General features: G+C 34.3%; 1 protein-coding gene and 1 pseudogene across 1 annotated transcript in view; one reads left to right on the top strand and one right to left on the bottom strand.

Annotated features, from left to right (window-relative positions):
• The window catches only part of LRP1B (LDL receptor related protein 1B), a 1,812,620-nt gene that overhangs the window by 595,539 nt on the left and 1,200,446 nt on the right, over positions 1-16,635 (top strand). The window lies entirely within an intron of this gene.
• The window catches only part of LOC140598946 (elongation factor 1-alpha 1 pseudogene), a 103,655-nt pseudogene that overhangs the window by 72,317 nt on the left and 14,703 nt on the right, over positions 1-16,635 (bottom strand).

Genomic DNA, 16,635 nt, shown 5'->3' with positions numbered 1-16,635 from the left:
TTTCAAGTAGTTAACACATTCATGTAGCAGCAGCCACTTGTGATACTAGCAGTTAATGGTATCCTCATTTGAGTAGGAGATCCTGCTACATGGCGGTTTAAAATTTGAATTTCAGGTGAGAGGAAAAAAAAAAACAGTATTCAGGGATGACTTCATTCTGTTTATTAAACTTGTAAATAGCAGTTACCCATAATTGGCTTATCAAATAAATGTATAAACGTGTACTTACATAAATGCACCTGTGTGCCAAAACAGAGATTGCTTCCTTTCAGCATCTAGTTCTCATGAAAAGATGCAAACACGCTGGAATATTATTACATATAATTTTAAGGAAGAAAAACATAAAGCTATTTGCTTTCTTTCTCTCTACAAAAAAAATGTGCTCTATCTTTTATACGCTAATGAATGATGAAAGTATTAACATTTTCTAAGAAAATCTTAATATTGAAATTTTCACAGGTTTTATTTTCAATTAAAATGTTAGCTGGTGATTATCCAACTTTAGTGTCTTATTTTATTTCTTGTTAATGTACCTTTGCCTTCTTAGACGGAGGGCTATGGATGAGTCAAGCCTTTGTATTTGTATAAGGGGAGGAAGCTCAATTGATTCAAGCACTCATCTAAGAAGGTGAAGTTCATATGTCTGATTTTTGTATATGCCACACCTTTACAATGTTTTTTGACTGTAGGCTTTTACCTTCTCTTCTATTCCTAAACAGCTCTTCTGAAAATGTATGCCATTAGATATGAGGGGTCCTAGAAAAGGTAACATGTTGTTCTAGAGAAAATCCATTAATATGAAAGCATGATTCAGTGCCCTATTGAGAGTAAAGAGATACATTCATCTTTGCATATGAACACTCATCCTTTGTGTCAGAAGATAATACTGCTTTATCTATGCTCTGATATTACTTAAAAGACCAATACTGTTCGTGCTAGGAAAAAAAGGGAAAATGAATTACAGTGAGTTGTTAAAATGACTCTTCTATCTTCTCACTTGGACATGATAATGAAAAGGTATCTTTCAAATCATATAGCTAATTCTTGTTATTTCCTAGACTAGAAAATGTTTGGTTAGGCATACATCATTGATTAGTAGGATGGCTTAATTGAGCTAAAAAGTAATGCAATTTATTAAGTTCATAATAAACTATCAGAAAGGAGCCCAAATTACACATGAGAAAATTAGTCCCAATCATGGGTGCATCTTGAAATCTTCAAATTCTATCTGATTTCTGAACAGATGCTCTGATTCAAATGTGAAACTAATCATATTGATATGATCATATGTACAGATTGCAACCATATAACTAGTTGAGCTATCCAAAGACATTGACGTGATCACAAAGGAAGTAATACAGATATTTTAAACACTATGAATTTATCCTTCCCAAGCTAGTTCAATAAGCATTTTTTTTTCCATCAGCCAATAACTCTATGGAGGAGAGGCTTTGGATAAATAGGCAGCATAAACAAGGGTTTTTCTAGACTTTTACACTCCAGTCAGAGGCCAGCAGTTATAATTCCAGTTTCCAACAGAAGGAAGATAATTAAGTATAGTGGAATGTCAGTGCAAGATCTATAATGTCTCTGCCTCTTGCCCTTGTACTATGGTTCCAGAAGATTTTGACATCTCTATACAAACAGTTTTTATTCTCTTTGGATTTGATTTTAATTACAAACCTGAGTCTGTCAAAACAGAAATGGCTTATAATGGTTTGACCATGCTGAATCATTTACATTGTCTAATTCATCCTCATGTAACATGACCAGCTTGCTTTGCAAAACAGATCAAAATTTAATTTCTTTAAATTGTCTTTCTATATTGACTTTGGTGTGCTCTTGGTTAAGCAGCAATCTTTTCTGAGAAATGGTTTATTGTTGCAACATTTTAAGCAAATCAATTACCTTCCTGTAATGCAATAATATTACAATATGCAGGCAACCATAGCTTCCATTGTACATGACACAGTCGATTTTATGAAGCTGTAAACATTCATATCAATGCTATTTAGTCTGTAGTAATACAATTTGAAAAGGAGATATTGGCCAAGTTATGTTAATATGTTATATGAGAAAAGCTCAATATGTCAGGAACACCTTGAAAAAGAGACTTACAGGTTTCGGGTTTAGAGGTTAACCCTAAAGAGTCAGTACTATGTGGGAAAATATTGAGGTGAACATGAAACAAATGTTGTGTCTTTCTCCACACTAGGAAATGACTAGGTTCAGGAAGTGGATTTGCCACCCACTCCTCAATCTGTGCTAAAATTGGTGGAGTAGTAACTCTCCAGGTATACAACTAAGTTCTATAGCTCCATCTATATAATAAAGCTATATTCACCATTTTCTCACCCATGTCTCTTCAAATTTTTTCTGACATGTCTTGGTAGAAATTGTTAATTAACTAAATTTGTCACTTTAGAAATAAATCAGATTATGATGTTTCTTTCCTTAAAACCTACCAAGTGGCCTCTCATGGAATCTAGAGCAGATTGTGAACATCTTGACATTACTGTAAGACCTCACATGGCCCTCCAGTAAGTCTCCTTGCTTCTCCTGAGTTTTTCTCTTGTTCTTCTTCCCTTTATCCCCTGTGCTCTGGCAGGCTTTCTTTAGTTCCCAAACATATCATATTAATTCCTGTGTTCTGCACTTTGTATTTAATGTTTTATAGCTAGGAATGTTCTTTATTACAGCAACTTCCCATTCATCGTTTGAGCATCAATTCAAATGATACTTCCTGAGAGAGATCATCTCTTGATCACCCTAATATTTGTCCCTCCCTAGTGCTTAAACTTCTCTATATGGGTATTCTCTTTAATTTTCTTTATGGCACTTTATACCATCTGATATTTTTGCTTATCTGTATCTGATGAGGGTAGAGACATTGACTTGTTCACTTCTGTATCCTTAACACCTATAGGAGTGCACATGGGGCATATTCACCAACCATTTATTGTTGGAGAAGTGAATGGAGAACAAATGCACGTTCCAAGTAAGCATTTGAGGAGATCATTACCCAGGGGTCAGAGATAGAATTAGTTGGCAGATGGAAAGAACAATTGTCCTCTGTTCTGACACCTTTCTGCAATAAATCCTATAACTTAATCAATCAACCTTATTTAGGAAATAGTCATAGATATTAGCTATATTTGAAGCCATTACTGCATCACTTATATAATGATGCTTTCTGTTAGAAAATCAATATTCCTGGACTATGATTACAAAGACCTTGGTTTCCTTTTATATAATCACAATTCTAAATAATCAGATTGCTATTATTAGAATGACAATACTTATGAGATTTCATCTTAAAAATTCACAATAACTCCCTTTTATTCACTAGTGGTTTAAATGGTGTTCAAGCAATATATCATTATTTTTTCACAGTAAATTGCATGAGATCTTACGCAGTAGCTTTGAAATTACTGCTTGTCGTCACCACTATATACAACCACATAAACAGTATGTGGTTTGTACAGTAGATCATTTTTCTTGTTTATATTCAGCAAGCTCTCAGTGCTACACACTAACACCAGCTGTTAAAAAAATGACAGTAGTATTTTATCTCTTACTACCAAGATCCTTTATGTAGAAAAGTTTTTTTCTAAACAGTATATGTTGCTGAATAATGATAAAGGTTGATATGATAAATAGTGGTATATTTTTCAGAATTCATTTGCAATGTAAATGGAGTGCAAATAGAAAAATTATAAAAAACGTGAAGTATAGTGAAAGTCAGATTCCTATACCTAAATCCAAGTCAGTTTTATTATCCAGGAATATCTGAAGGATAAAATAAAGATCTTCTCTCAGAGGTTGTTCAAGGTGAATCCTAAAAGACAATACATGTAGGTGTTAAACATAAGAATCTAAAACATGTAAGTTTCAATATCCCCAAATCTCTGTTGTGGACTCTCATTCTTTTCTCCCTTGCTTTTTTTTTTTTTTTTTTTTTTTTAATTTTTTATTTATTTATGATAGTCACACACAGAGAGAGAGAGAGAGAGAGGCAGAGACACAGGCGGAGGGAGAAGCAGGCTCCATGCACCGGGAGCCTGATGTGGGATTCGATCCCGGGTCTCCAGGATCGCACCCTGGGCCAAAGGCAGGCGCCAAACCGCTGCGCCACCCAGGGATCCCTCTCCCTTGCTTTCTGCTGTTCTTTTTGCTTTCTTTTTTCCTTTCTCCTTGAGAAAACAAATACCCCAAGGAAAAGAGCCATATTTTTCATATAAAATTTATAACAAGTTCTGAAAAGATGCATGCTGGCTATCTAAAAATGGAGTAACTTTCTCAAAACCATTGTCTCCATTTAGAAAGTACAAATATACTTGATTAGTATATAAGCAGAGTTGGTAAGTTTCTTTAAGTCTTTGGATCTCTCTTCTACTTAGGTACAACATCACAGTATTTAAAAGATACATAATCAGTTGACACAAGGCCAGGCCACAAGACAAGCCTTAAGGTCAATGTCATCAAACATATTTCAGGGAAGAAAAAATCTGACAATTCCACAGGCAGACTGAAGGCTCTCCAGATAATTTAAAACATTCTCCTATGTCAGGATCTAAAATACTTAGTGCTTTAGAGAAACACCTGGGGCTAAGAATTATGAACACTAAAAAATGAAATGCATTTAAATTATTATTTGTTAGCAAATAGATATTTATATGTGGTTGTGAATTGAAGGGAAATAGTACTTGAATTCAAAAAATTACTATAAACCTTGCCTTATAGGTACTTACTTGTGTTTTTCTGACAACAACTGCAATCTGTGTGACTATTCCATTGGTAGAAGGAAGCTCTCTAGAAAAACTTTGGCTCTCTTATGTCTCTATTAATTTTACATTCAAAAATATACTCTGCTACTTCTATTGTGAAATTCCCATTGATCTTCTCTAAATAATGGTATTTTAAGTAAAAATAAATAAATCCATAATGATGGCAAATAAATGAAGACTTATTACTTTTTCCCCCCAACTGTGACTAGAAATGGAGGAATTTTATGGAAAATGCCTGTATTCATATGGATGAGAGGAGGGCCAGAAACAATTTGTTTTTCTGTACCTTGTGTCTTTACATGGAAGAAACTACAAGCAGAAGCTAAAGTAAATAACAAATATGCTTTATTATATCCCTTGGAAGACTAATAGAAAATAAACACTTTAGTGTTTAAACAAAGCTTACATCCATCTTCATAAATAGTAGAGGGATTATTAGTCTTGGGCTGGAAAGAAACAATAAGGTTCTGCCTAAAGACAAAATAAAACCAAAAAACCCTTCCATGCTTCTCAATGCCCAGATATAATCAATTATTGAGTGGTCATTTAAAATTTATTCATAGGATTCCATCTGTAGTTAACTATCAGTCTTGATATTGCAGGATCCAAAAAGTTGAGTTACAAATTTCTCCTTGACTCCAATTTCTAAAACCTTCTAGTAATTGTACAAATGCACACACAAATACAATTCAGATTTCTCTTAAGTTGTTCAAATTATCTGATTTAAAAAAAATTAATTGGAGTGTAGTTGACATACACTGTTACATTAGTTTCAGTTACAATTTGTTGCTTTAGTGACTTGACATTTATGTACATTACAAAACGGTCATCACAATAAGTGCAGTCTTAACTCCTATTTCTTTTTTATGTATTTAAAAGAAAGGAGGTGATGTAGAAAATAGTGACCATGGAAAAGCAATACTGCTCTGAACAGTTCAAGCAAAGAATTCAATGTAATGATGATTTATTCTTCCAATAACCATTCAGCAAACACTGATACTGTCCCAGGCACTTAAAAAAAAATATACTCCTAGTGAGTTTATGCTGGTAATAAGGCCTGCATTACAATTAAATCACCATGTAGGAAAGCAAGTAGACGGCAGTATGAGCAATATGTTAATAAGCACTTGATTTCTCTAATTATGACAAATTTTAGATTCCATTCACTCTAGAAGGAAAATGAGGTGGAAAAAGTGGGTATAGGAAAATAGTTTAATTGCTTTCTTTTCAAGGTAGGATTAAGAAGCAGAGTAGAAAATGGACAAACAGGGGAATAGAGAAAAGCAAGTCAATGCTTGAATATAAGAAAAGAAATTAATTAAGAAGAAAAATAAATTGGTAAGAAAACAGGTTGTAGTAAAAAATTTGGAAGGCTTCAGAAGACATGAGAAGGAATGATAAAAGTAAAGGAATAAAGATAACCAGTTTAGAAGAGACCTGAGCCCCACCAGACTCTGCAAAGAGAGGCTGGGATGTCAGGATGAAACATAATCAAAGCAAGAATGAGGAGTTCAGAACTTGTCAGAGTGACAAAGGGCTTTGCAGATCTTAATAAAGATAGTGCAGGACACTGCTGGATAAGAGGTAAAAGCCTCAGGAAGTTCTGGAGAACCCAAGTGGAAATTAGTTGCTCTCTAGTGTTCTTCTCACAATGAAGTAATTAATATTGTGTGGTGCTTTGCTGATAATCAGTATTTATTGGATCAAGCATTTGAAAACTGCACAGTAGATTAAATGGACTTGTGGGACTTTGCCTTTATACTGTAAGACCTGGAGACAGGAATGCCATTGCCTAATTATTTGTGTCTTTACTTTTAAGTGGATTCTGACCATAACTCGCCACTCAAAACTTTTCATATGCAGTTAAAGAGAAAACATTGACTGAATATAGTTTTGCTCAAATCATTCTTGTTTTCACTTTGGAAATATCTAACTATTATCATCTTTATAAATAGCCTTTCTTTAATCTAAAGAGACAGTATGCATATCAGTTAAAAACAGCTTGAGAGCCAAACTGCTTGGTTTGGAAGCCTCTGACACTTGCAAACCGTGGCTTTGGAATAGACACTCAAACTCTCTGTATCTCACTAAATCTATAGAAATGTGAATGATAACGTTACCTTGTTGGGTTGTATGAAGATTAAATGACTTCGTATAAGAGTCACCAGCTTTAGCAAAGAAGCAGAATAAAGTAAGAGCTAGTTAAACTGGAATTTCAAGTAAACAAACCTATTTTGTATAAGGAATACTCATACTTAGTATGGAATGTAGTTTACTAAAAAGCTATTTGTTTATCTGAAATTAAAATTGAACTGAGTTTTCTATTTCCTTTGCTAAAGAAATATTTGTTTGATCTTTTATTTATTTCATATATTTTATCTGGTATCTCTGCTTAATATATGTGAAGTTCTTTCAAAAAACAGTCCTACTACTTAGCACTATGTAGGTATTGTTTTCCAATAATCATGTGGCATGTCAGTTCATATGGCATATAAGTTCCTTTTCATTTAAATGCTGTATCCAGAATCAATCCAATATAATTCTTATATGTATTTGCTCTGAGGAGGGCTATGAGGGACCAGGAAATACTCAAACATTTTATATGTTAACAATAAACTGTTATTAGTAAATAAGTAATAAGCAGTAATAAATACAAATAAAATGTTAATAATAAACTGTTTCCAACTTTCCAGAATTTCTTGCAAAAATAATGCTACAAGAAGAGACACTTTAGCCTTAAAAAGACCATTAGTTGTTGTATCCCATTGATGACAATGATAATGAGAATGAGAAATCTACAGTTAAAAATCTTCTACGCAATTTACTGTGCATTTATAGCAATAAAGGAAAATTATTTGAGGGGCACCTGGATGTCTCAGTGGGTTAAGCATCTGACTTAGGCTCAGGTCATGATCCCAGGGTCCTGGGATAGAGCCCTGCACTGCAGGCTCCCTAATCAGTGGGGAGTCTGCTTCTCCCTTTGCCCCTCTCCACACTTGTGCACACACTGTCTCTCTCAAAGAAATAATATCTTTTAAAGATATATTAAAATAGAAGAAGGAAAAATATCTGAGGTAGAAAAGACCTAAACAGTGATGTATTCCAATGGTCTACCCAGGTATAATTTCTAGGTATTTCTAACCCAAAGTCGATTGTCCATTAGATAAAAGTGAGAATAACTGAAGTTTTCTTTTCTTTCAGATCATCTTTTGTCTCCTGGCTTTGCTTTTATTATTGAAACTCTGATGTTTTCTTGCCTCATTTGAATATCACCCCAAACCCACTAATATACCAGAGATTAACTGTTTCTGGGTCAGTGTTGTTAGCTCAGGAATTGTAATTTTGTGAAGGACTCTTAAGTGTGGAAAATATTCCATAGCCAAAGAAAGGAATTAGTTCATATTGATGTTTTGAGCAAGTAGATATTTTAGGTTCAGATCACCTTTCTGTATACTTTTACATCACTTGGGATACATTCAAAAGTGCGATGTAAAAACATAGCTCATTACTAGATTCATCCTTTAAAAAGTGAAATAATAATATCATGCATCAAATAGCACTGCTTCTTTTCTTTTTTTGCACTATTTTTCTCACTTAAAATTATTTCAAATAATATTTCATTTTGGTTTTTGGACATACTACCTGTCTTTTTTCTCTAGGAAGAGCCAATGTAGATGGAGAAATTATAGCATAGAAAAGTAGCTTGGTGGTGACTTAACCCAGATGGAAGCAAAACTTAAAATGAGTTCTAATGAACCCTTATTTATTGTCAATAAGGTTCTCTCTATGGATACACTCCATTACAATGGACAGAAGGAGGAATAGGTTATTAGTAGGAAAATCAGCTGCTTAAATTAAAAAAAAAAAAGCAGCATAGCATGTTCATAGGCACTGAGAATAAAAATATATAATATATATCTCCATATGGCTTCCACAGACTGATTTCAATGGAATATGATAAATATATATTGAACACCTACTGTGTACAAGTTTTGAGCTAGGTTAGAGAATATAGGAAATATAGGCCTCACCTTTGATGACTGTAAAATAGAGCAAAGGAAAGAGAAGCTAAAGAAAACCTATGTTATAAGATAATTCAGGTGTCCTAAAATTGTGCTTTGGGGAGTCAGGGATCACATTTAAAATACTTGACACTGCAATGAAAAATTTATACTGAAAAATAATTGATACTTAATCTCTTTTACCAGACAAATGATCTTATTGCAGGTTTCACTGGAGACCATTAGAAGTGGCAATCATTGGTTTAGTTTTGAGCCTGTGCAGTGACAGCACACAGTGGGTGTTCAATTAGCATGTGCTAAATTTCAAAACGAATCCATGAATCATAAGATGGTAATGGACCTCACTCAGCTATTATGGTAGCAGAGAGAACATGTAATTCATTTTTGCCTGACACTAACAAAGTGTCCTTTTGCTTCCTGAGCCACTGAAATGTATGAAACTGCTCTGGATGATTATTTAGAGTTTTCTCCAACTGTTCTTTTCTATTTTTAAGTATGCAGTAATTTTTATGAAAAAAGGAAAGATACTTTTTTTTGGTAATTGACACCTTTTTGGTTTTTATATTTTTATTTATTTTGTCTGAAGGCCAAAACAGCACATATGGCCATATGTATTATTATTATTATTATTATTATTAGTAGTAGTAGTAGTAGTAGTAGTAGTCGTAGTAGTATTGTATTAATTTCTCATCTGTGTTGGGCCTGATACAGAAATAGTCATTTGTGTTAACTCATTGGCTTATTACAATTTTTGGTAATTACTCTCATCATGTAGACTTACAGTGAGGAAATTGAGGTTTAGAGAGGTAACATGAATAGAAAATAAGAATTTGAAGGTGGTCTCAGGCTGACCAGTCCTTAACAGAAAACCCAAGTGCTTAACTATTTTGCATTGCCATTAAAAAATAAAAAAACAAAAAACTAACATTCAATTGAAAATATTTATATGTTCTGAATCTCTATACCATTATAAAATGTGCTCATCTCATTGAGAATTATACTGGATGTCCTTATCATTTCTCTCTCATGCCCCAAGCACTTTTAAACTCTAAGAACATTTATGGCACTTCCATCATCATGTTTTTAAATATCTATTTTAGCTTTGATTTCTACCGTGACCCTATTGAGGAAAAAGTTGATTGTGTATTAAGAAAAGAAGACCAGCTGGTAGTCAGGCAATATGGCTGAGTGCTCATGACAGAGAGCATTTGTTCTTTAGGGTGGAGAAGATTGCTGAAGCCTGGAACAAATCCTGATTCCCGGAAGATCTGACTGTCATTCGGATCTCTGTGCATGTCATTAGCTCAGTGGTTACAGGAGATTCTCTGGCTAGATGGAAACAGATGTCAGTGACTCAAGTGGTTGCTCATAGATAAGGGAATGCACTTTCAGACTGCAAAAACCAGCTTGCAGAAGGCAAAAGACCTTGCCAAACATGGACCTTTTTTTTTTTTTTTTTTGAGCAATTTTTCATTGGTTCAGTACTGTCTGTTGGCTTTACCTTATATTAGCCTTCCACACATGGCCTCATACTGACATATTTTACGTTTCCAATATTTGAACCCTTGACTTCTCCTATTGATTCGATTCACCTTTCAAAGATTTCCTCAGGTCTGGCTCTTTCTTAGTTCACAATTGCTTTTCTGAATGTCAGCAGTTTCTCTGACTTATGAGGCAAGTAAAATATTTCCAGCCCAAGATAAAGATAAGGTCTGGTTTTGAAGATGCACCTTTGTGAATGAATTATTCCACTTTACTTTTTTAAAGGTCCAGGAGAACCTGATGTGTTAGCAACATTCTCCTTCTTCTGTCATGTTCTGGTTCTCCTTTCATCTGCTACTTAAAGCAGATTTCCTTTGTGGATCTCTCCCAAACTTTCAAATTTAGAGGACCTTTACTTAACAGACTGGAAATATCTATGGAGAAGAAGAATCTATTCTCACCTTACATTCTGGATACAAGTGAATTAAAACATTTTTGAGACCATCACCTGAGGGGATTGGCATCCTCTGCTGGTCTTGTGAAGTCACAGATAGCTGTGCCCCATTCCTGGAGTTTGTAGTGTCGCTAGATCCGAAGTGGGACCAGAAATTTTGCATTTCTAACAAGTTCCTAGGAGATACTACTGTTGCTGCTTCATGTACCATACTTGCAGAAATTCTGATTTAGAGTAGTGTATGTAGTAGTCTAATTTTCCTAATTGATCAGATGACAGAAACCCTACTGAAACTGGCCAAAGCAAGAAAAAGAATCTAATGGATCGTGTAAATGATATTTTAAGATTTATGGCTTAAAAGGCATATATATCTAAATCTAGAACCTCAGAATATGTTGTTAGTAGTTACCTTTTTTAAATATCTTGGTTCCTCGGGGCTTGATTCTTTCCGAGGCTGGTTCTGTTCAGAGGGAAAATCTGGTCACCCACAGTTCCAGGTTCACATTCTAATAGTTTCATTGTTATTTATTTTTTTGTTCACCTCACACAGAAAAGAACGAATTCTTATACTGAGGGTGGAAGAATAATGATTATACAGACTCTTTTGATATGGCTGCAGGGCCAAAGGAAAACCAGGGAATATTGTTAGAAGATGAAATTGATATTGTGGTCGTGGGCAGGCAAAAATCACAACTATTCACTCTATCTTAAAGATGCAAACTGTTTGTGGGGCACCTAGGTGGCTCAGTTGGTTAAAAGACTGACTCTTGATTTTGGCTTAGGTCATGATCTCAGGGTCCTGGGACCCTGAGGTTCAGTGCCCAGTGGGGAGTCTCCTTGAGGATTCTCTCCCTTTTTCTGGCCCTCTGCCGCTCCCTCCTACTCATGTACATGCACTCCTGTGTGCTCTCTCTCTCTCTTTAGAATAAATCAATACATCTTTTTTAAAAATTAAAAAAAATGCAAACTATTTGAAGGGGAGAACATACAATTTAGTGCCTATAAAACCCAGCATGATGCCAAACACATACATATAATAATCTAGTACACGCTTGTTAGAAATGTATTGTAACTAGTAAAATGATGTAAAATGCATTAGAATTATAACTATAATTAAAATCATTGTTCTTTGACCTAGATATAAGATCTGTCCTTAACAAAAATCAGACTTGAAAAACAAACTAAAATGAAATATCTAACAAATGAAGATATTAATGATTTCTTTATTTAATTTATATTTCTAAATGTTAAATTTCTGATTTCAATTTAATACCTGACTTGATGCAAAATAACAAGTAGAAAGACAATAGAAAAGGGGGGAATGGCTATATTACATATGTATACAAAAATATATGTGTATATAATACAATATATGTATATATTATAACAGATATCTCAATCTGAAAACAAATACGTAATCATGAGTTGTCATAATCCACATTCTGCATTTAGTCATTGGCAACGTAAGTAAGAAAGCACTTCCAGACAAGAGTGAAAATTTCACCAGTCTTTTGCACTGTGAACTCCTGGTCTCTGGTAATTTAGAAAGAGAGAAAGAAAGGAGGGAAAAGGAAAGGAGAAAAAGAAGGAAGGAAGAAAGAACTGTGTATTTATGTATTTACAAAAAAATAATTTATGTATTTACAAATACAGATACAAACATGAAGGGTCTGTGACTGTTGCTCTTGTTAGGTTGAGATTTCTGAAAATCTGGTACTAAAAATCCATATGCCAATGGAGCAGAGGGTAAATATAAAGAGGGGATATATAAAGCTTCAAGCTCAAGAACATGAAACTACCATCCCTCGGAGTAACATTGCCATAGCACTTCCACCCCGACTCATTCTGAGCAGAGGCATTGTTTAATTTTCATTTATTTTCAACTACTTATTTTTACTTTAAGATTAGTCATGTACTTTGAACATGATTTGCACCAGGTGGGGAAAGAGATGCAGAGCAGGAGTCACGCACTGAAGTATAAGCACGTTAACTACCCTCCTTCTTTTGCTGAGGGGAAGTGGAGAAGAAGAGAGAAAAGCTGCCATCACCAAGGGAATCAGATAAAGGGACGGGAGGAAAGCCTGCCAACAGCACACTGACCTGCTTTTTTTCCTGTAAAAGCATCCAGGAGACAATAGCGAAAAGCAAGAGGGAGAAAAAAAGAAAGAAAAAAGGAAGAGAATCTCAAAAAGCACTCTTTAAGTTCGTGTTATTGTAAGGAGTGGTAGATAGTTTGAGTCTGCTTTCCTGGTGTCGGTTTATGATCTTTATCATCAAGAAGAGCAGGAATCTTTTGAAAATACAAGGCAGAGGTAAATTTATCCTTTTACGTCCTCTCCCCTTCCAGTTTACTGTTGCCATTATAACAGAGCCAGTTGGTCAGAGATCAGGAAAGAAATAATCTTGAGGTCAATTCTGGAACCAAACCCAAGATTTGAGTTTTCTTAAATAAAAGTGGCCCGAGAAACACAACATAGAGTGGAAAGAGATTTAAAAAGACAGAGATAATTTTAAAAATCATCCCCTTTTCCTAGGTTGGAATTCCTCTATTTTAAATATCGTTAGTTTAAGACCTTGAGTTTTACAAGGAAAGAGTGATTCCGCTTATTTTTGATGAAGTTGTGCCGACTGACCCTCCCTGATTCGCCATGGAGCAGCCTTTCACAATTAAGCGCCTTGCAGTATTTCCCTTTCTTTGAAATCACTGGTGTTGGCCTTTATCAGAATCTATTTGCCTTATTCTTATTTAGCAATTACTATGTTGCTAAAGTCTCAGAATCTTCCAGACTGAAAAAGCCATGAATGAGTTTATTGTCCAAATCCAAATGTACCCTGTTTCTTTATTCTCCTTCTACACTGGCCTCATTGTTGCAGCCCAAAATGGCAGCTGTATGGGACAAGCAGCAAGAAAAAATGTGACAGCCTCTTTCTGAAAATCAAATGAAAAATACCTTCTGTTTTAGGTTAAGATGAATATTGCATACATATATTTTATTTCTTTTCCTTTTGTCTGGCTTTCATACCAGAGGAAATTTAAGGCTCTTCTCTTATCCCTAAAGGAGTTTTTTGTTTTTGTTTTTGTTTGTTCATTTTTGTCAACAAGTCATTTGATGTGGAGATGCCAAGCATTAAGCAGCCTCCGTGTCCTATTGCTGATCCTATTTCTTGGTTTAGGATACCAGAGTAGATGATGATACTAGCAAGAAAGAATATTTGCAAAGTAGGGAATTACTTCTTTTCTACTCAATCTGAGTTTCCATTATTCCTACATCCAACAACACTGTATATGGATATACATGTGTCCGCACAACATGCACAGAAATTTCCAGTGACTTAAGTTTGCCACTGGCATTCAATTTTTCCCAGGTATTTTAAATTCAGGTTTTAGTAGATGTCTCTTAATTCTCACAACTCAATAAAGAAAAGTGAATTATGATTGAATCTTCCCATATGGAAGAACTGCCTGTCATAACTAAAATGCTGTCTTGACACTGGGCATATGTCACTGTGAATTCAGCAATCAATGACTGTTATTTGTTTTTTTGAAAATGCTTTAGGTTTTAAGTTCAATAAATACTGTATCATATCATTGACTGAAGCCTCACAAATGGTTGAACATTTTCCACTTGTTTTCAATCATGGCCATTATATTTGACAATGAGGAGCTATGGATTCGAGTACATCCTGACTGATAGTTACTGATTTTAAATGAATACCAATCACTTAAGTTTATTTGGCTGCTTGGCTTATTTAAGCTTTTTGAATAAATCCTTTTAGTTGATGTAAAAGAAATAGTCTTGATAGCACTGCTCTTATTATTATTTTTTAAGTTTTCTCTCACTGCAGACAATTTTTTTAAAATAGTAAACTTATGAAAAGCCCATCAGTCCATGGGTAGTTAAAGGGGGCTTGGTTCCCTCACATTTTTATCTTATTTGCAATGGAAAGTTCTGTCTTACTTGCAGCCTACTGTGAGGAAGAATTAGTGACACTTTGATTCAGTGTTTAACCATTGATAGTGTTTGTCTCTCTCCATCCCCAAACATTATATTACTGCCATGTTGAAAATAACTCTGAAAACATTATAAAATTATGGAAAAATGAAACAATACTAAACACTTTAAAAACAAAACAAACCAAAATCAAACTTTTAGCTTTAATCTCTAAGTATCTGCAGTGATATGGTGTTGTTTGGGAGAAACTGTCAAAGTGAATTATTTTTATGTGAAATTTAATTTAAGTAACCACATTGATCCCCCCAACACTCTAACCACACCTCAAGGTTTTGATAGGAATCTCTTAACTTCCAGGTAATAAACATCAATACAAGCACCCCCACCACCACCACCACCAACCCATGCCCAGGGGCTTTGTCTGAGGACAGGCTCCTTCTTTCGTTTTATGGCTCTTTACATCCCTCTTTGCCTAAGTCATTCCTATACATTTTTTAGCGTCAAACCTGTCTGGAATTTACACTTTTTTTTAGGTCACCTTGCTCAATCTGGAACTATACATTCACTCATCTGATTAATCATGCTTTTGCTTGCCTTCCTTCCTTCCTTTATCTTTTCTTACCTCATTTGAGCAATGGCACATAGTAGGAGATTAGTAAAGATTTCTTGATTAAATACATAACTCATCAAAACAGAATTTTGATCAGTACTGCAGTTTGTTTGAAATGAAGGGGGTTTATGATTACTTTCTTTTTAATTTACAAAAGCATTCCCATATCCTTTAAATACTATTTCTTTTATTATGATATTCCACATCACATCTTAGGAAGTAAAATCTTCTGAATACAAATGAAATATCTTTGGTTAAACCTGGTAGTTCTGGGATCATCATACCATACATTTGCTCACTTCTAAAGAGATATACATAGTAGAAGATGGCTTGAAAGTTGCTTTTAAACAAATATACTGGCATGATGTGAATGGTCTGGAAGTTGCTTTTAAACAAATACACTCATATGCTATTGTTTTCTTGCATTAAATTTACATTGAAGAATAATTTAAATCTAACTGAGGATTTCAGAAGATGGGGCTCCAGGAAATCAAAGTGTTTCCATAATCATAACTGGTACCGTATGTAAGATACTTTGACATTCTCTATACATAGTGATTTCAACAGATACGTACCTTGCTCCTTGAGAATTTAGTCAACACTTCTGAGATAAGGGACAGAGTAGCAGTAAAGCCGAGTAGTTCAATTGGGAACTTGCTTTGGGAGGGAAAAAGAAAAATTTGGATTGGAACCAAGAGATTTGAGATCAAAACCTAAAAATCTTTTCTCCACACTATTCTGAGTGAGTATGTGTGTAGGTGTGTGAGAAATTCTCTTCCTTCTGTTGTAAACTAACAGTCATTGGTAGCGTAAGAAAAGAGAGCAACTGTTAATGCCATGATTCATTTGCTGCCTTTTCAATTATAATAAACTGGTCCTTTATATAAATACAATATGAAAGAGTAGACATTTTTATGCTACAGACATACAAATGTTGGAGAGAATAGAGACTTTGACCTATTCTGAAGAAAAAAATCAAAATCGTTCACTAGTTTTACTTTGCTGTGGTTGAATTTTTAAGATTTGAGGAAAATCAATTGTATTTGATCAAGCTCATTTTTCCTTTTTGATTAGAATAAATATATTTATTTAACAAAAGGTATTAAGGAAAAATCATAGCTGGGATCTATGGAATTTAGATCTAAGCCAAAGGACTTGTATGATATAACCCTGTGATTAGTATTTATGACATCAATGATGATTTAGTCAAATAATGAGACTAGAAATTCGTCACGCATATATTTAAACAGGAGATCTGAGCATAATTAGTCTTTCATATTTTATCTTGCTATAGAGATTTAAAGACAGAAATGAACACCTTTGAAAT

The sequence above is a fragment of the Vulpes vulpes genome, chromosome 5 (genome assembly GCF_048418805.1).
Source record: "Vulpes vulpes isolate BD-2025 chromosome 5, VulVul3, whole genome shotgun sequence".
Classification (NCBI taxonomy): domain Eukaryota; kingdom Metazoa; phylum Chordata; class Mammalia; order Carnivora; family Canidae; genus Vulpes; species Vulpes vulpes.
Note: the sequence above shows the minus strand (reverse complement) of the source record. Positions and strands in the feature narration are given on the sequence as shown.